The sequence below is a fragment of the Rhinolophus sinicus genome, linkage group LG04 (genome assembly GCF_036562045.2).
Source record: "Rhinolophus sinicus isolate RSC01 linkage group LG04, ASM3656204v1, whole genome shotgun sequence".
Classification (NCBI taxonomy): Eukaryota; Metazoa; Chordata; class Mammalia; order Chiroptera; family Rhinolophidae; genus Rhinolophus; species Rhinolophus sinicus.
Genome location: NC_133754.1, coordinates 90848409 through 90869480, shown reverse-complemented (window position 1 = coordinate 90869480; position 21072 = coordinate 90848409). Strand labels below are relative to the sequence as shown.

The following is a 21072-nucleotide window of genomic DNA, read 5'->3' as shown; positions in this document are numbered from 1 at the left end:
CCCAGTATGTATACTTTTTACTGCCTTTTCTTTCTTATTGCGTTAACTAGGACTTCCAGTATGATGTTTAATAAAGTTATAAACTGAGATTATTCAACAAAGTAACTAACATCCTTGCCTTTTCCCAATTTGAGGGGTCAAGCATTCATTTTTTGCCATTAAATATGATGTTAGCTGTAGGTTTTTGTAGATGTTTTTATCAAATTGAGAAAGTTTTCTTCCATTCTTAGTTTACTAAGATTTTTTTTTTAATTTTTTAAAATTTATTGGGGTGACAATTGTTAGTAAAATTACATAGATTTCAGGTGTACAATTCTGTATTACATCATCTATAAATCCCATTGTGTATTCATCACCCAGAGTCAGTTGTCCTTCCATCACCATATATTTGATCCCCCTTACCTTCATCTCCCACCCCCCACCCCCCACCCCCCTAAGATTTTTTTATAATGAATTGGCATTGTGTTTTGTCAAATGCTTTTTTATGTCAATTACATGACTTTTCTTCTTTAGACTGTAGATGGGGTCAGTTACCTTCACTAATTTCAAATGTTGTACTAGCTTTGACTACCTTTCCTAAATCCCACTTGGTTGTGGTATATAATTCTTTATATGCATTGTTCGATTCTGTACGCTATCATCTTGTTGAGGTTTCCTATATCTCTGATCATGATAGATATTGCCCTTAAAGATTTCGCCCCCAAGAGTGTTACATTCTCAAACTAGTCTATATTCAGTCTACAGCAGTTTACCAAAATTATATTTTAACTTTTCCTGCCAGTTACTGGCTCCAGTAATTTCTGTTCTTGTGCACTGACCTTGCCAGTGATTCTCTTTATTCACCTGTCTCTCTAGATTTTATGGTGCTGGTTTGTCCTGTGACTTCAAATCTCTGGTGGATCTAAGAGAAAGTGTTAATTTTCAGTTTGTTGACCTTTTTTCTTGTTGTGAGGAGCAGAATAATGCCTTCCAAGCTCCTTATATGCCAGAACCCGCAGTTACTTTTTAATGAGTACGAACTATTGATAAATTAATTTATAATGAACAATTCTGGTTAACTCCATCTTAACTGAATTATAAAATTCAATGTCTCCAGTTATGAGAAAGACTGACATGATGTGCCTGCTGATAATATACACTGAAAAGAACACAACACCACTTCTGTAACATTCTGTCAAAAATGCATAACCCACATATAATTATGAGGAAATAAAAGAAAAATCCAACCTGAGATTATTCTACAAAGTAACTAAACTATATTCTTCAAAACTATCATGGTCATAAAAATCAAGAAAGTCTTTCAAGTTGAAAGAGAATAAAGAGACATGGAAATTAACTGTCATCTATGATCTTACATTGAATCCTACACCAGAAAGAAAAGGGTGATGTAAAGACATTGATGGAGCAATTGGAGACATGTGAAAGGAGCCTATAAATTGTATTATTGTATTGAATCAGCATTTATTTTCTAATTTGGATGGATAGTGTATAGGATAGTGTCCTTGTTTTTAGGAAAGATTCCCTAATGTATGAAGGGATATTAAGGTGCTATGTCAGCAACTTACTCTCATATGGTTTGAAAATGTAGTAATAATAATAATAATAACAATAATAATAAGTATAGGGAGACAATTATAAGACAAATATGGTAAATTACTGACCACTGTGAAATCTGGGTATGTATTTGAATCGTTCATCACTTATTATTACCTGTGTGATTTTGGAAAAGTTGTTTTACTCTTAGAAGGTTTAGTTTTCACATGTGTACAAAAGGGATAATAATAGTACCTATATTATAAATATATTGTAAATGTTAAATGGAATAGTAAATGCAAAGCACACAAGAGGTGATCTGATGTATAATGAACATTTGGGGAAATTTAACTATGTTTAGAATAGATATAATAAATATTTGTTATATCATTAAAAATAATACATAATTTCAATGTTTCTAGCAATTCTATATCCCTCTGAGGGCATATGTCTAGGATAGAAGGTACTTTAACAATAAACAAAGAAAGTACACCTTAAAGGGTTTTCTTAGCAAGTCTAGGTCTGCATATAGTATAAGAAAGTCATTTCCATTGTAGATAGGGAAATATATACAGATTTTATTGCCTTTAGGGATATTTGCTTTGCATGAATTTTCTAAAATATCTCTAAGGACCTATGTGTATAAGTCCTGTATGCACTCCTATATGCTTTCCCAGGCGTTCTCTTCCTGCAAGAAGAGTGGCAAGGTGTTTTGTCACTTCACCTGGTGGAGAAACCTCAAATAAGTTTGGACTTGGAATATTAATACTTGCATAGCACTATTCTATTGGATTTGAAGTGCCAAACATGACATGGAATGGTCTTTGAAACACCCCATCTGGTATTCTGTTATACTGTCTTGCCCAATTCAATGAGTTGTTTCTTATTTTTATGTCAAAAATTAATATTTATCGAAGGACACTTTGGTTGTTTCCATGTCTTGACCATTGAAAAATAAAGCTGCAATGAGCATTGGAGCACATATATCTTTACAGGAAATGTGTTCAGATTTTTGGGTATATACTAAGGAGAGGGATTGCTGGGTCATATTGTAATTCTATACTTAATTATTTAAGGAAACTCCATACTGTTTTCCATAGCACTGTAGCAATTTACATTCCCACCAACAGTGTATAAGGGTCCCTTTTTCTCCACAGCCTCTCCAACACGTCTTGTTGATGATAGCTATTCTAACTGGTGTGAGGTGATCTCTCATTGTGGTTTTTATTTGCATTTCTCTGATGGTTAGTGATATTGAGCATCTTTTCATATGTCTATTGGCCATCTGTATGTCCTCTTTGGAGAAATGTGTATTCAGGTCCTCTGCCTATTTTTTAATTAGATTGTTTATTTTTTTGTTGTTGAATTGTATGAGTTCCTTGTATATTTTTGATATTAGCCCCTTATCGATCAAAGTCTCCTTCAATAGATAATTGGATAAAGAAGATGTGGTATATATACACAATGGAATACTACTCTGCCATAAGAAAAGATGAAATAGTGCCATTTGTGACAAAATTGATGGATCTTGAGATTGTTGTGCTAAGCAAAATAAGTCAGACAGAAAAAGTTGAGAACCATATGAGTTCACTGATATGTGGGATATAAAACTGAAAGCAACAAAGGAACAAGACAAACATAGAAACAAAAACTCAAAAGCACAGACAATAGTTTATTGGTTACCAGAGGGTAAAGGGGGAGGGGGATGGTAGATGAGGGTAAATGGGATCAAATATATGGTGATGGAAGGAGAACTGACTCTGGGTTGTGAACATGCAATGTGATGTATAGATGATGTATTACAGAATTGCATACTAGAACACTATGTAATTTTACTAACCATTGTCATCCCAATAAATTTTAATTAAAAAATTAATATTTATTTTATTAAAATTTCAAATTGTAAAAGCTAATTTTTCCTTTAACATGTAATGCAATTTACAAATCTTATTTTATAAAATGAATGGTATGACTCTAGCAAATTTTAGCAATCCAAATAAGTTATTAACTTAGGTTTTGGAATCTGCACTACAAAAATGGACTCCTATAAATTATTGTGTCCCCATCAGTTCTCTTGGAGCAGAAAAGTCATACAGATATAAGGAATAGGTAGCACTCTATTAGTACAAGGTAACCTAGTCTTAGAAGGGTCAAGAATAAAAAATTATACTATAAGAAATTAGGGAGGAAAAGAGTAAGGCTGATCTTGAGAGGTAAGAAAGGCTAAGAATTGGGAAATTCCCCTTATTCTTTTCCCTTGGACTCTTCATATTTTGTAATTCCTTATCATTATCCCCAGAGTTTCAGTAAATACTTCCATAAAGTACATGTGTTTTGAGTGTTTTAGGAAATTAGATTTCACATAGTTGTGAAGTCAAAATTCATTTTCCTGGCTTTGTTTTATTGTGTGTAGTACAGTGCTTATTACATAATAACTACATTTTTGGTAAAAATTTCTGATCTATTTTTGCACATGAAATGAGTTAAGGACACCAAAAAGTAATCCAAGAAGCTCATAAGTACAATAAAATTTCTACTTAAATGTATATGTAATATTGCGTGGAATTATATTGTATTTGTATTGCTGCTTAAACACTTGGCATCTAGGCTTTCAAAAATTCTCTCAGTATTTCTTGATTCAGAATTATATTGTTTTATTGAATTTTTTACTTAAATAATATTTTTTTCCTTTCTAGCTCATTTCCACGTAATGTATTTTTTCATATTTTCTGGTTGTCATCTATTTATTGGACTTACATTATTTAGTTGACGAAACAATTTTTGTTTTGACACAGTTTTGAGTTATTCACTCTCCCCAGTTTTTTTTCAATGTTTTGATGTTCTTATAGTTATTTCTTCTCATCTGAAGAATATAATGTACAATATAGTGAAATATATTACATTTAGTGAGATGTAGCAAGCATCTGGTTTCCTTCTGCTTTGCTCCAAAGACTCTCTCAATCTCTCCACCTTAAGATTGAGAGCATTGTGTTCCAGAAAGCTGTGAAGCTCTAGTGAAAGGAAAATAGAATCAGATAAAACATATCTTATACCTGAATTTCATGGTAAGCCAACATGCAAAATATTTTCTGGCTGAAATTGTTTACCTGAGTGAAATATGTGAATTCTAATCGATTTTGGCTGGTTTTAGGGAAAAAAAAAGGAAGGAGTTCCTAGGTGACATTGCCAGAAGATGCCATCCCAAATTTTAATAAATCCATGTGAAATAAAAACATTTCCTAAAAAGTGTAAGACACTCCCTTAGAAATCCTAGAGAGAACAAGATCTTCTGTAATGAGAGTACAAAACTAGAATTCAAAACTTTGTAAATACAGCTTTTATGAGTGTTTATCAATGGAAAACCTGTTACAGTGCTATAACATGTAATAAAGTTTACCAAAGATCAACTTCTAGTAAATTCTGTCAGTTGCTTGAGAAAAATGATATTGCATAAGGTGATATTTAAGGGGATTAACATCTTGAAATGTGTAGGAGATTACCATCCTGAAATGTTCACTGTCATCTGATTTTAGAAGTTAAGCAGAGAAATGTCTGTTCAGGTCCTCTGCCCATTTTTTAATTGGATTGTTTGTTTGCTTTTTGTTGTTGTTGAGTTGTATGAGTTCCTTATATATTTTGGATATTACCCCCTTATCAGAGGCGTTGTTTGCAAAAATCTTCTCCCATTCGGTTGGTTGCCACTTTATTTTGTCTATGTTTTCCTTCGCTGTGCAGAAACTTTTTAGTTTGATATAGTCCCATTCATTTCTTTTAGCTTTTACTTCCCTGTCCTTTGAAGTCAAATTCATGAAATCCTCTTTGAACTCAAGGTCCATAAGTTTAGTACCTATATTTTCTTTTATGTAATTTATTGTTTTAGGTTTTACATTTAGCTCTTTGATCCATTTTGAGTTAATTTTGGTACACAGTGACAGATAGCAGTCATTCTTTTGCACGTGGCTTTCCAATTCTCCTAGCACCATTTATTGAAGAGGCTGTCTTTTCTCCAAGGTATGTTTTTGGCTTCTTTGTTGAAAATTATCTTGGTAGATGAGGGTAAAAGGGATCAAATATATGGTGATAGAAGGAGAACTGACTCTGAGTGGTGAACACACAACACGATGTATTACAGAATTGTACACTTGAAAACTATGTAACTTTACTAATAATTGTCACACCAATAAACTTTAATTAAAAAAAAAAAAGAAGTTAAGTAGAGCAGGCCAGGTGAGCACACAGGAATATGGGTATAGAAAAATTGGAGTTGCTGAGAAAGAATGTGAAGGCGAGGGGAGTTTTGTTTTTCTTTTCACCTTCAAGATGGAAGATGCAAGAGCCTATTTCTCTGATGATGCAACAATTGAGGACGCAACCTGGGTTTACTTGGGGTGGGTTTTCCTTCCCTCTAAGTGTATGACAGCCTCAGGGTTATGCTCACTGATGCAGCACAGGATGAGGAACTTGCTGAGTTTTTTGTTTGTTTTGTTTTATTATTATTATTTTGTTGTTTTTTAAGAAGCAGTTAGAAGTTAAATTGTCACTCTATGCAGATGACATGATGCTATATATAGAAACCCTAAAGACTCCACCAAAAAGCTATTAGAAACAATCAACGAATACAGTAAAGTTTCAGGCTACAAAATCAACGTGCAAAAGTCCATTGCATTCCTCTATACTAACAATGAAATCTCAGGAAAAGAAATAAAAAAACAATTCCTTTTGCAATTGCAACAACATACCTAGGAATAAACTTAACCAAGGATGTGAAAGACCTGTATGCTAAAAACTATAAGACATTTTTTAAAGAAATTGAAGAAGACACAAAGAAATGGAAAGACATTCCGTGCTCATGGGTTGGAAGAATCAACATAGTTAAAATGCCATATGACCCAAAGCAATATACAGATTTAATGCAATCCCCATCAAAATCCTAATGGCATTTTCTAAAGAAATAGAACAAAAAATCATCAGATTTGTTTGGAACCACTAAAGACCTCGAATAGTCAAAGCAATCCTAAGAAAAAAGAACAATGCTGGAGGTATCACACTCCCTGACTTTAGTTTGTGCTACAGGGCAACAATAATCAAAACAGCATGGTATTGGCAGAAAAACAGACAGGTAGACCAATGGAATAGAACTGAGAACCCAGAAATAAACACACATAAATATGGACAGATAATTTTTGACAAAGAAGCAAAAAACATACAATGGAGAAAAGACATCCTCTTCAATAAATGGTGCTGGCAGAATTGGAAAGCCACGTGAACAAGAATGAAACTGGACTGCTATCTGTCACCATGTACCAAAATTAATTCAAAATGGATCAAAGACCTAAGCATAAGACCTGAAACAATAAACTGCATAGAAGAAAACATAGGTACTAAACTTATGGACCATGGGTTCAAAGAGAATTTTATGAATTTAACTCCAAAGGCGAGGGAAGTAAAAGCTCAAATAAATGAATGGGACTATATCAAACTTAAATGCTTCTGCACATCAAAAGAAACCATCAACAAAATAAAGAGTCAACCAACTGAATGGGAGAAGATTTTTGCAAACAGTGCCTCTGATAAGGGGCTAATATCCAAAATATACAAGGAACTCATACAACTCAACAACAAAAAACAACAACCCAATTGAAAAATGGGCAGAAGACCTGAAGAGACATTTCTCCGAAGAGGACACACAAATGGCAAATAGACATGTGAAAAAATACTCAACATCACTAATCGTCAAAGAAATGCAAATAAAACCCACAATGAGAAATCACCTGACCCCAGTTAGAATGGCTATCATCAAAAGACAAATAGTAACAAGTGTTAGAGAAACTATGGAGAAAAAGGAACCCTCATACACTGTTGGTGGGAATGCAGATTGGTGCAGCTGCTACGGAAGGCAGTGTGGAAGTTCCTCAAAAAATTATGAATAGAATTACTGTATGACTCTGCAATCCCTCTCCTGGGTATCTACCCAAAAAATGTGAAAACATTTATCCATAAAGACATGTGTGCTCCAATGTTCATTGCAGCTTTATTTACAGTGGCCAAGACATGGAAACAACCAAAATGTCCTTTGATAAATGAATGGATAAAGAAGTTGTGGTATATATACACAATGGAATACTATTTGGCAGTAAGAAAAGATGAAATAGGACCATTTGTGACAACATGGATGTATCTTGAGATTATAATGCTAAGCAAAATAAGTCAGACAGAAAAAGCAGAGAACCATATGATTTCACTGACATGTGGTATATAAACCAAAAACAACAAAAGAACAAGACAAACAAATGAGAAATAAAAACTCATTGACACAAAAAATTGTTTAGTGGTTACCAGATGACAAGGGGGGAAGGGATGGTAGATGTGTAAAGGGGATCAAATATATGGTGATGAAAGGAGAACTGACTTTGGGTGGCAAACACACAATGTGATTTATAGAGGATGTAATACAGAATTGTATCCCTGAAATTTATGTAACTTTACTAACTATTCTCACCCCAATAAACTTTAATTAAAAAATAGTCGGTAACCACAAGATGGTCATGGGGTTTTGAAAATTAATTTGGGGAACGTACAGAGGGATAGTGGATGGGGGGAGAAGGGTTCACACAGTGTGAGGGATATAAATGATAAACGTCTAAGTTTTGCTTTGTCTTGTGCACCTGAAACTAATAAAATAATAAAATAAAATAAAAAAAGGAAGAAGAAGAAGCAGTTAGATGTAAGGGAATGAACATGGGCTTGGATCTGACATACTTAAGGTCAAGATGTCCACCAGCCCAGAAGACACTGATTATTAGGGAGAAGGACCAACATTGTAGAGAAGCCAAGGCTGATGGTATTGTTACAGATCTGGGTTCCTGGGAGCACTGGGAGTAGTAGGCTCTCACAATATCCATTCTGGCCTTTCCACCTCTCTGGGCCTTTTGATTCATTCATCCACCATCAATAATGACAAAGCTGGCATTTCTGCTTCACTTACTGAGAGCCTTCATTTTCCAAGCTTCTGCGAGTCAGACAAGCACTTGATTAGCACCATGTTCCAAGGTCCTTTTCAAATATTAATCCTTACAGGAGAGTACATTTTCATCAATAAACTCTTACTTATTCAACTTTATATTCTGTTCCACTTGATCCAGCACTCTCAGGATCAAGTCCCAGGTCTACTGTTCAGTTCATGTTGCCTCAGTCCTGCAACTTTCTCCACATGTAATCCCTTGTCTCCTTTAGCAAGCTCAGTACTTTGGGGGTGGGGTGTTGTTACATGACTCTACTCATGGGTCTGGTCTTCAGGAGGGGAGTAAGAGTATATGCTAAGGGAAGTACATGTTGTCTTAATTTTCAGAATGTTCTATATAGTCTTCAGGGGGATGCAATAGGGAAAGTGCCATAACAGAGGTCATCTGCAGGTCAAGGAAGGTGGGGGTGATTTGGGTCTCAAGTCTTTCAAATAAGTCAACCCAAATGTCACAACTCAAGTCTGAGGTTTCACTGCTCCCAATTTTGGCTGAATCTTGACAGATCACACTTAAACAGAATTCAGATTTCTCTAGAGTTCAACTACCCTTATAGTTAAGCACTGGGCCTGATGCCAAGCTTTTACTGCAGGAGATGAGTCTCTTTATTTGATGTCAGGGAGTCCTTGACTGTCACACTGTGTTTTAAATTGGTGATTAGTCACCCTCAAACTTTCACAATAAGAACCATCTCATTCTATTGTTCTTATAGGTACTAAGTACCCCCCAACCTATCCAATACCTGAAATACTACACCAGCAAATGCATTCTCTTCCACCACTAACTCAGGGTTTTTCATCCTTGACATTTTTGACATTTTGGACAGGGTAACTTTTTATTGGAGCTGCGGGGGAGCTAGCCTGTGCATTACAGGATATTTAGCACCATCCACTAAATGGCAAAAACACCACTCCCTTCCCACCACCCTGCTCTAGTCATGACTAGCAAAATTGTCTCCAGACTTTACCAAATGTCCCAGGGGGAGGTCCAGGGGTAAGTGCACCTTTGAGAACCACTGCATTAGCTTGTCCCAGTTTACCACTGGAGAGTTTTCCCTACTTCACAGCTATTGCACACCAGGTGCTGTCCACAGTGCACCTATTACCAGTAATGGTGCCTTGTTGTCATTAGGCCAGTGGTTATTCAGTTTCAAATTTCCCATTTTAGATTCTTCTTTCATGATGTGCTTCTGGCACGAATTGCTGTAGGTCAGGTTCTCAGGAGAACAGACCCTGAGATAGACATTTGCATATAGGAAGCTTTCTGGAGCATGCTCAGGGGAACAGCATCTGTGTGAGGGAGCAAAGAAAGCAGGAGTGGGCAGAGGGAGGAGTTGAACTAGTGTGCAGTTGAAACAAAGATTTCAGTCCTTTTACAGAGAGCACTGGTGTTAAGATGACCCTTCAAAGATGTCCCAAATTGAGGCAACTTTGTATTTTTAAATCAACCACCACTAGAGGCAGGCTGCTACCCCAGCTTCTTTTGACTGAGGGTAATTACTGGGAAGTCCTCAGTTGTAAGCACATCAGCAGCCAGCACTGCTGGCACCTGGGGAAATTAGTGCTTCATTAAGGCTGTACATCAAGACGTCTATTACAAATGTTAAAAGAGAAAAATATTGCAAATAATTTCTTCTTAAAATATTTGGTAAAGTATTTAATGTTTGTTGTCATAAAGAACATGATAATGCCATGGCATCTTGTGACCATATAATTAGTAACAAATATTTATTGAGTTCAAAACACTATTCTGAATGCTCGGTGGTGTACTTGGTAAATAATGAAATGTTAACTCTATACGGGTGAATAAAAATGACATGACATGCCATGAAATATAATCTATAATGTTGAGTGCTTATTTTTCATTATATTATCACTGAAAAAATTCACACTAGTGTAATGCAAATCGATGCTCCTCAAAGGTTTCATGTTCCAACATCCTTGGGCTTTTCACCTAGAGTCTGTCTGGTGAACATGACAATGTCTCTAGCATATTTGGTTGATTGGCTTATTTATGAAGAAAAGCAAGATTCAGTGTTCATTTTCCGAAAACATAAACCAGTCTTCTCAATAGATCTGGATTTTATTGTTGTTGTTGTTTGGTTTATTTTTGTGATGTCTAGTGAAGGATGATAGAATTAAGTGTCTCCAGGATAATCGTGTTGGTCGTTGTTCTTAAAATATTTTCCAGTGTTGAGTTTTTTTCTATTCATATGAAAAATACTTTTGGAATTTTGATAGGTATTGTAATAAATCTATAGATGATTTTCAGTAGCATGAATTTTTTTTAATTAAAATTTCTTGGGATGACAATGGTTGGTAAAATTACTTAAATTTCAAGTGTACAATTCTGTAATAATATTAATTCTTCTGATCGATGACCATGGGATATTTTGCCATTTATTTGTGTCTTCAATTTCTTTCATCCAAGTCTCATAGTTTTCAGTGTGGAGATCTTTCACCTCCTTAGTTAAATTTATTCTGAAGCATTTTATTGTTTTTGATACTATTGTAAATAGGATGATTTTCTTTATTTCCCTTTAAGATAGCTTATTGTTTCTTTATTTCTCTTTTCGATAGCTTGTGTATACAAATGCAACTATTAAACTATTTCTAAAAATTGAAGAGCAAGGAATGCTTCCAAATTCATTCCATGAAGCCAGCATTACCCTAATACCAAAACCAGACAAAGAAATTACAATAAAAGAATATTACAGGCCAATATCCTTGATGAACATATATGTAAAAATTCTCAACAAGATATTAGCAAATTAGATTCAACAATACATTAAAATGATTATACACCATGATCAAGTAGGATTTATACCAGGGATACAAGGATAGTACAACATCCATAACTCAATCATTGTCATACATCACATTAACAAAATAAAGTTTAAAAATCATATGATCATCTTAATTTAATAGATGCAGAAAAACATTTGACAAAATTTAACATCTGTTTATAATAAAAACTCTCAACGAAGTGGGTATAGAAGGAACATACCTCAACATAATAAAATTTATATATGACAAACTCATAGTTAATATCATACTCAATAATGAAAAATTGACAGCTTTTCCTCTAAGGTCAGGAACAAGACAAGGATGCCAAGTATCCACTTCTATTCAACATAGTATTGGAAGTCCTAACCACATCCATAAGACAAGAAGAAGAAATAAAAGGCATCTAAATCAGAAAGAAGTAAAACTCTCATTGTTTGCAAATGACAGGATACTATATACAGAAAACCCTAAAGACTCCACCAATACAACTATTAGAACTAATAAATGAATTCAGTCAAGTTTCAGGATACAAAATCAATATACATAAAATCTGTTGCATTTTTATAGACCAATAATAAATGATCAGAAGGAATCATTAACTAAACCAGCCCATTTTTAATTGCATCAAAAAGTATAAAATATATAGAAATAAATTTAACCAAGGAGGTGAGAGACCAAAATCTAACCTAGAACTATAAGATATTAAATTAAGAAATTGATGAGGATACAAATAAATGGAAGGACATACCACACTCATTGATTGGAAGGATTAATGTTGTTTAAATGTTTTTACTATCTAAAGCAATATACAGATTCAATGCAATCCCTCTTAAAATACCAATGACATTCTTCTCAGAACTTGAAAAACTTACCCTAAAATGAATATGGAACCACAAAGGACAATGAATAACCAACAAAACCTTGAGAAAGATCAAGATAGGAGGCATCACACTCCCAGATTTCAAATTATAATACAAAGCTACAATAATCACAAAAGTGTGGTACTGATATATATGTACTTGTGTTTCTAGTATCTATTTTATTTATTTCTGCTGTAGTCTTTATTATTTTCTTCCTTCTTATTAACTTTCTACTTAGTTTGTTCTTGTTGGTCTTGTTTGGGATCTTTTGAGCTTCCTGTACCTGGATTCCATATCTCTTTCAAGATTTGGGAGGTTTTCAGTTATTATTACTTAATAAAATTTTTCTGCATCTTTCTTTCTTTCTTCTTCTGGGACTCCCATGATGCAAAATTTTGTATACCTGACTGTGTCAAGCTTGATGATGTCATGTTTAAATAAACTTTCTTTACTCTTTTTTATTCTTTTTCCTTTTTGTTCCTCTAACTGGTTTATATCATATAATATGTCTTTGAGTTTACTGGTTCTTTATTCTGCATGGTCAAGTCTATTGTTGAAGCTCTCTATTGAACTCTTTAGTCTTGTAATTGTATTCTTCAGTCTAGGAGTCTTTTTATGGTTTTTACTTCGTTATTAAACTTCTCATTTTTTTAATGCTTTGTTTTCCTGATTTCATGTAGTTGGTTACCTGTAATCTCTTGAATTTATTCAAGTTTCTTTAAGATGATTATTTTGAGTTCTTTGTTAGGCAAATTGAAGTGCTCCAAACCGGGGGTGGGGGGGGGGAGTCTATTACTGAAGCTTTATTAGTTTCCTTTGGTTTTATCATATTTGCCTGATTTTTTTATGACCTATGTAGCCTTGAACTAGTATCTATGCAGTTTACAATCTTTACAGACTGTTTTCACCTTCTGTTGGTTCCCTGGGCTGATAGGATTACCTATAGAATTGCAGTCATATTGGGTACGAGTCAGTTATGAGGCTGCCACTGTGTCTGCAATAGGGTTTGCAGTTGGAGGGCTTGTTATCAGGGGCTTACATGGACATAGATTCTGCATCTTTCCTAGATGGATGGGATTGCCTCCAGTACCTTTTTCAGTAGGGTGGCACTGGGATAAGGGTCCACTTCAGGATCAACTGTTGGGTCCTCAGACAGCAGGCCTATTATAAGGTACATGACAGGTCTGGCTCCTACCAGGTTCCTGGGCAGGTGGACTGCTCCCTGTCACAGCTGGAGGTATCTTTCAGTATCTTTCTGCGCCTAAATGGGAATATCTCCTGCTAGGTCCCTGGGCTAGTAGGTCTACTTGTAGATTGCTCCTGTGAGATGGCTGGAGCTGAAAATAGAGCCCTCCATGATTGTGAGGATGTAGCCAAGAGTGTCTCCTGCTGGGTCCCTATGCCCACAGAATTGTTCACAGATTGAAGTTGGGAGGGACTGGAGCTGAGTATATGTCCTTTCAGAATCTCCAGGTTTTATATGGGAGTATCTCCCACTGGGACTCTGAACCTTCATGACTGTTGGCAGTTTATTGCTGTGAGGGTGTTAGAGCTGAGTATAGGGTCCTTTCATGATCTCTAAGTGTTCAGGTGGGAGTGTATTCTGCCAGGTCCCCTGCGCTAACAGAACTGTTCATGGACTGTGGCTGGAACAGGCTGAATCCCAGTTACAGGACCCTTTCAGAAACTATAATCTGAACAAGTTTGACAGGTTTATCTCCATGGTCTCCTGGACTGTAGTTGAGAGGAGCTGCAGTCAATTCAAAAGCCACTGCAGGTTCTAAGTCTAAAACTGAGGTTAGTAAGTCTATGATCAATGCACAGGTAGGTGTGACTCGTCCCAGGTCCTTTGGTATATGATGCTAGTGATAGAATCAATGCCAAATGGGGCTGTAGCTAAGTCCTCAATCATACAGAGTTGTGTCTGGGTCTGTAACTGGGACCACAGGTAGCAAGTTAGCTGCCAGGTATAAACCGGACTCTCAAAGTGGATCTCGTTTATCTTAGACTGTACCAGAGTTTTACAGTCTCCTACCTGAACCCCACAGCTCCCACAAAGGAACTTTTGTCTATGGATGAATGCCAAATTATTGTTGTTGAGGGGGGATACAAGTGAGAGACATCTTATTCATTCTTCTTGCTGATGTCCAAGAATGACTGATTTTTCATTTCTATATACAATTTACAGAACAGTATATGTGGCGTAATGAAATTCAAAAAATGTTTGGTAAATAATGAATACCTGGTTGAAAATTCCATCACTACCTTTTGTCTTTGGCCAATAGCTGCCCTTCCATAACTTAGAATCCAGAATCAATTATGACACAAATCAGTTCCTCCTGCCTCTGCTCTGTACAGGGTTGGACTATGGAGCTGGGTTTTGCCTTTCCCTGTTTTTCCTGTGTTGACATGAATAACCCATAATTCCTTGAACATGAATCATGCATAAATAAGTCAATACCCAACAAGAAGTAGTAATTGATTTAATCTCAGGCATTTAATCTATGGCTGCAGCAATAGAGACCATTAACATGGAGAGGTCTTAGATATCTAAACTGGTTTAGAGAGAAAAGAGATTCTTTGTAAAAATGTGACTTTTTTTTATTTTTTTAAGGAAGGTGCAGCTCACAGTGGCCCATGTGGAGATCAAATTGGCAACCATGGTGTTGTCAACACCACGCTCTAACCAACTGAGCTAACCAGCCACCCCAAGAATGTGACTTTTAATCAGAGGCTCCAGTGTTATCGTTGGTACTGGTCAGTTTACCTAGATATAATTAAAGTTTCTATTTTAAATAAACAAAGAAAAAATTTCAGGAGAAAAAAACAAAAGATTGATTATATAATTTCCATAGAGCACTTATATTGACATGACATCAGTACATACTCATATTAGAAATGATATGAGCAAATGCAAAATTATATGTATTAGACCTGTAATTTGAATAGAAATGGTCAGGAAAGAATGGGTCTACTCTCCAAAAAATGACACACTAAACAAATGGAGATTTGTAGCAAAATTTTGAAATAGCATAAAACTATAGTTTGTGTTGTAATACTGTAAATGTATATATTATAAATATATAAATATTAAAATGCTGCATATCTATTATTTTAGCAAGGATTTGGTCCAATTATTCAGACCAACATATCAAAATAAATATACTTAATACATATCTGTGCCTTTTTTTTTTCTTTTTTTTACCAAAGCCTATAAGATTTGTGAGAATACAGGTGTATCAATAGCTTCTGAAAGTTTGAGTATAGTCATATGTGCCTTTGGGAGCCAGAGCGTGATCTCATCCTTATGCCTTCCTTCACACTGATAACAGCCCATGAACTGCCACCAGTCTGTGGGCTACTTTGATCAGCTCACATAGTCCACTGGCAAGTTACTGGAAGACTCCTTTGATCTTCAATGGTAGCTGAAGGAGGCAGTGAGAATAAACATGTAAAAAAAAAAGATGAGGCTTTCAGTCAAGATGGTGGAGTAGCTAAACACTGTGCTTACCTCCTCCTACAACCACATCAAAATTACAACTGAACTACAGAACAACTGTCATTGGGAATCATCTGAATTCGAGTTGAAGAGAAGTCCTATAGCTAAGGATATACAGAAGAAGCCACATCATGACTGGTAGGAGGGACAGATATGTGATTCCACACCCACATGTGGCAGTTAAAAATCAGGAGGGATATCTTGGCTGCAGAGGTCCCTTTGAGGAGTGAGGGGTCAAGGCTTAGGTTCCAGTGCCAGGAAAAGAAGTCCGCATAACTTCTAGCTGTGAAAAACCAGTGGAGATTGTGGCTGAGTGAGATGGAGAGCTTCTGGAGACCCAGGCATTCCTCTTACAGGGCCCATACATGGACTTACTCACTGATGGATTTGCTAGCTCTAAGCTCCAGTGTTGGGGCAGCATTTCCAAAGGCACCCAGGTGAGAAACTGAATTGTCTGGCTTCAAGGCAAGGGCTGGAGGGACAGATTCTCCCAGACAGAAGTGCTGACAGAGGCCTTTGATCCCTTGTTGAGCTCTCTCGGCCCACCCAGCCTGCGTGGGCAGGCAGGCACCACCATATCTGAGTCTCCATCAACCTAGCTAACAGCATTCATTCACTCTGCCATGGTGATTTTCTGAGACCCTGCCCCACCCGACTTGTGGGTCTACCCAAGCCACTTCCAATGGCTTTTCTATACAAAGAGTCTGTCTTGTCTCATGCTGCAGAATTTCCTAAAATCTTTCAAAGATTCACAATTTCCAAACAAGTAATATCTGGCTGGCCTCAGCATGCCCCAAACCTCTTGCTAAGCAGCCCCAAGCATGGCAGTAGTGGCAACCAGCCTCAGTTTGCAGCTTAGTTTCACCCAGGTACCTCCAAGCCCAGCAACCATCTGCAGATCACTTTGTAGCTAATACCAAATGGCCTAGGGAAGGGCACAGGCCTGCAACAGAGCCCCTCCCAAGAGCCCCAGAACTAACATACCAAGAAGCCATCTTTAGAATACAACAGAGTACCAACCAACCACTTCCACAAAAGAAACACCCCAAAAACAGACTCGGAGGGCACCAGAGGTCTACTAAACTGAATCTTACTCCATAGGGTCAGGACCTGCACAATAGCTCACCACCGTAATCACAGCCAGGCCTCACAACCGATCAGCCTGGTTGTCAGTCCTTCCCACTGATGTGCCAAAGCAATCACAGCTCAACTACAACAAGAGGGCACCCACAACCCACAAAAGTGACACACCTGGAGCACCTAGCTCTGGTGACAAGGGAGAAGAAATATAATACCTCTACCTAATACGTAGAAACAAACACAGGAGGCAGCCAAAATGAGGGGACAAAGAAAGATGTCCCAAATAAAAGATCAGAACAAAGCTCCAGAAAAAGAATTAAACAAAATGTAGACAAGCAGTCTACCTGATGCAGAGTTCAAAACACTTGTTATAAGGATGCTCAGTGATCTCAGTGAGAACTTCAACAAAGAGTTAGGAAACATAAAAATGGAGATAGGAGAAATAAAAAAGAATGAGTCAGAAATTAAGAATACAATAACTGAAATAAAGAATACATTAGAGGGAATCATCAGTAGATTAGATGAAGCAGAGGTTCGAATCAGCAATTTGGAAGATAAGGTAGCAGAAAATGCCCAACCAGAACAACAAAAACAAAAAAGAATAAAAAAAAAAAAGAATAGTTTAAGGGGCCCCTGGGTCAACCTCAAGTGTACCAACATTCACATCATGGGGTACCAGAAGGAGAAGAGAAAGAGACCAAAGAATTGAAAACCAATTTGAAGAAATAATGATGGAAAACTTTCCTAACCTGGTAAACCAAATAGACAGACAAGTCCAGGAAGCACAGAGAGTCCCAAACAAGATAACCCCAGACAGGCCCACACCAAGAAACATTAAAATTGAAATGCCAAAGATTAAAGACAAAGAAAGAATCCTAAAAGCAACAAGAGAAAGGCAACTAGTAGCTTATAAGGGAGCTCCCATAAGATTGTCAGCTGATTTCTCAACAGAAACTTTGCAAGGCAGAAGCAATTGGCACAAAATAGTCAAAATAATGAAAAGCAAGGACCTACAACCAAGATTATTCTATCCAGCAAGGCTATTATTTAGAATAGAAGGACAGATAAAGAGTTTCCCAGACAAGAAAAAGCTAAACAAGTTCATAACCACTAATCCAGAAGTACACAAAATATTAAAGGGACTTCTTTAAGAAGAAGAAGAAATATATATCAAAAATATGAATAATAAAATGGCAATAACTACGTATCTACCAATTACTCTCAGTATAAATGGATTAAATGCTCTAATCAAAAGACGTAAGGTGGCTAAAAGGATAAGAAAACAAAACCTTACATATGCTGCCTGCAAGAGACTCACTTCAGATCAAAAGACACACAGAGACTGAAAGTAAAGGAATGGAAAAAGATATTTCATGAAAATGGAAATGAAAAAAACACCTGGGATAGCAAAACTTTTACCAGACAAAATAGACTTTAAAACAAAACCTGTAACAAGAGACAAGGAAAGACCCAGTACAATAATTCCACTTCTGAAGAAACCCAAAACACTAATTCGAAAAGGCATATGCATATATATATCTTCATTGCAGCATTATTTACAATGGGCAAGACATGGAGGCAGCGTGGGTGTCCATCGATGGAAGAATGGACAAAGAGGAGGTGGTCCATATGAGTATATACAATGGAATATTACTCAGCCATGAATGGGAAAGTGTTCTTGCCATCTGCTGTAGTGTGGATGGACCTAAGGGTATTGTGCTGAGTGGAGTGTCAGACAGAGAAAGGCAGATGCAATGTTATTTCACTTATATGTGGAATCTAAAGAACAAAATAAACAAACAAACAAAACAGAAACAAACTCATATATGCTGAGAACATTTTGATGGTTGCCAGTCGGGAAGGGGTTTGGGGCAGTGGGTGAAAGAGGGGAATGGATTAAGATGTATAAAATGGTTGTTACACAGTAGTCATAGGAATGTAGGGTATAGCATAATGAATATAGTCAGTAATATTGTAATAAATATGTATGGTGTCAGATGGGTACTAGATTTATTGGGGTCATTATGTTATAAGTTAGATAAATATCTAATCACTATGTTTTAATATTGTATGGCAACTATAATTGAAAAACAAAAATGAAAAAATAAACAATAAAAGTAACCAGAAATAAATTTTAAAATATTTTAAAATAAAATAAAAGTTTGAGTATAAGATTGTATGATTTCCACATATGTCACCCAATTTTTAAAATGCACAATATAAATGATGTTACATTGTGATTAAAGTCTCCAGTTAGCAGTGAAAACATTTTGCAGAGGCCTAGTGTCTTTCAATTATGTCATTTTACATAATAAAAGAATAGAGGTACAAAGAGATTGTAGGACAATCTTGGTATTTAAAGATTCTTACTGAAGGCTTATTGTGCTTAAATGATGGGCCTCATGTGAAATCTCTTTTATGCGTTCGTGGTTAACATTTTATTTCTATTCATTTGTAAATTGACTTTTCAAAATTGAGTTAGCTATATATTTTTTTCTAATTAAAGTTTATTGGGGTTACAATGTTTAGTAAAGTTACATAGATTTCAGGTGTACAATTCTGTAGTACATCATCTATATATCTCATTGAGTGTTCACCATCCAGAGTCAGTTCACCTTTTATCACCACATATTTGATTTCATTTACCCTCATCTGCCACCCTCCTCCCCTCTTACCCTCTGGTAACCATTAAACTATTGTCTATGAGTTTTTGTTTCTTTCTTTGTCTTCTTCCTTTGTTGTTTTCAGTTTTAAATCCCACGTATTAGTGAAATCATGTGGTTGTCTACTTTTCCTGCCTGACTTATTTTGCTTAGCATAATAAGCTCAAGATCCATCCGTGTTATCATAAATGGCAATATTTCATCTTTTCTTATGGCAGAATAGTATTCCATTGTGTATATATACCACATCTTCTTTATCTAATCATCTATCAAAGTACACTTTGGTTGTTTCCATGTCATGGTCACTGTAAATAAGGCTGCAATGAACATTGGAGCACATATATCAGTAAGGATAAATGTTTTCATATTTTTGAGGTATATACCCAGGAGAGGGATTTCTGGGTCATATGGTAATCTTATTCTTAATTTTTTGAGGAACCTCCACACTGCCTTCCATAGTGGCTGCACCAATCTGCATTCCCACCAACAGTGTATGAGGGTTCCTTTTTCTCTACAGCCTGTCCAACACTTGTTATTATTTGTCTTGTTGATGATAGCCATTCTGACTGGTGTGAGGGGCTATCTCATTGTGGTTTTTATTTGCATTTCTCTGATGATTAATGATGTTGAGCATCTTTTCATATGTCTGTTGGCCATCTGTATGTCCTCCTTATTTTTTCATTGGATTGTTTGTTTGTTTTTTGTTGAGTTGCATGAGTTCCTTATATATTTTGGATATTAGCCCCTTATCAGAGGCATTGTTTGCAAAAATCTTCTCCCATTCAGTTGGTTAACTCTTTATTTTGTTGATGATTTCTTTTGCTGTGCAGAAGCTTTTTGGTTGGTATAGTCCCATTCATTTATTTTTAGCTTTTACTTCTGTTGCCTTTGAGGTCAAATTCATAAAATCCTCTTTGAACCCAAGGTCCATAAGTTTATTACCTATGTGTTCTTATATGAGTTAGTTAGCTATATTACATACACATCATTCAAAATAAAATAAAATGCATCTATATATTCCATTATAGAATTGTACACTTGAAACCTGTATAATTTTATTAAGCAAAGTCACCCCAATAAATTTAATTTTAAAAGGTAAAATAAAATTCAAAATGGATAGGATAATTTCCACATAAGATCCAAAGAGACTGAATTCTCCCTACAGATTAAGATGGTCACTTTCTTGCCCAACACTGTTTCTCAACACCTATAGTAATGCCTGGATTAGAGTGGGTGCTCAACATGTGTTTGCTAAATGAACTGATGTGACTTAAATGCTCATTTAACTGTCTCCTCTCCTAGACTTCTATTGAAATATCAGGACAGCAAGAATAGGAAGATATTTGTTGCCTATGTTTAATCTGGATAAGAGTGTTTTCTCTTCTTTCATCAAAAAGTAAGTTATTTTCTACTAACTATAATGCTGATTGGGCAAGAGGAAAAGATTAATATTTTAAAAGTTGACCTGTCCATGTGGGAAGGAGTAGGCAATTGAAGAAGTATGATTAGATCTTCATTCTCCGATTCAGAATGGTCTGGGCTGGAAGTGTCAGTAAGCTAGTGAGGCAATCAGAGACATGTCTGAATCCCACCATCTTCCTTTGGGAAGATTGCCAAATACTGAAGACTATA

At 36.0% G+C, this 21072-nt stretch overlaps 1 long non-coding RNA gene across 1 annotated transcript in view; it reads left to right on the top strand.

Annotated features, from left to right (window-relative positions):
* Positions 1-20836, top strand: part of LOC141571308 (uncharacterized) — a 142044-nt gene extending 121208 nt beyond the window's left edge. The window contains exon 5 of the long non-coding RNA XR_012496071.1: positions 20743-20836. This is a non-coding gene — a long non-coding RNA (uncharacterized LOC141571308). The remainder of the gene's footprint in view (positions 1-20742) is intronic.
* The last annotated feature ends 236 nt before the right edge of the window (positions 20837-21072 follow it).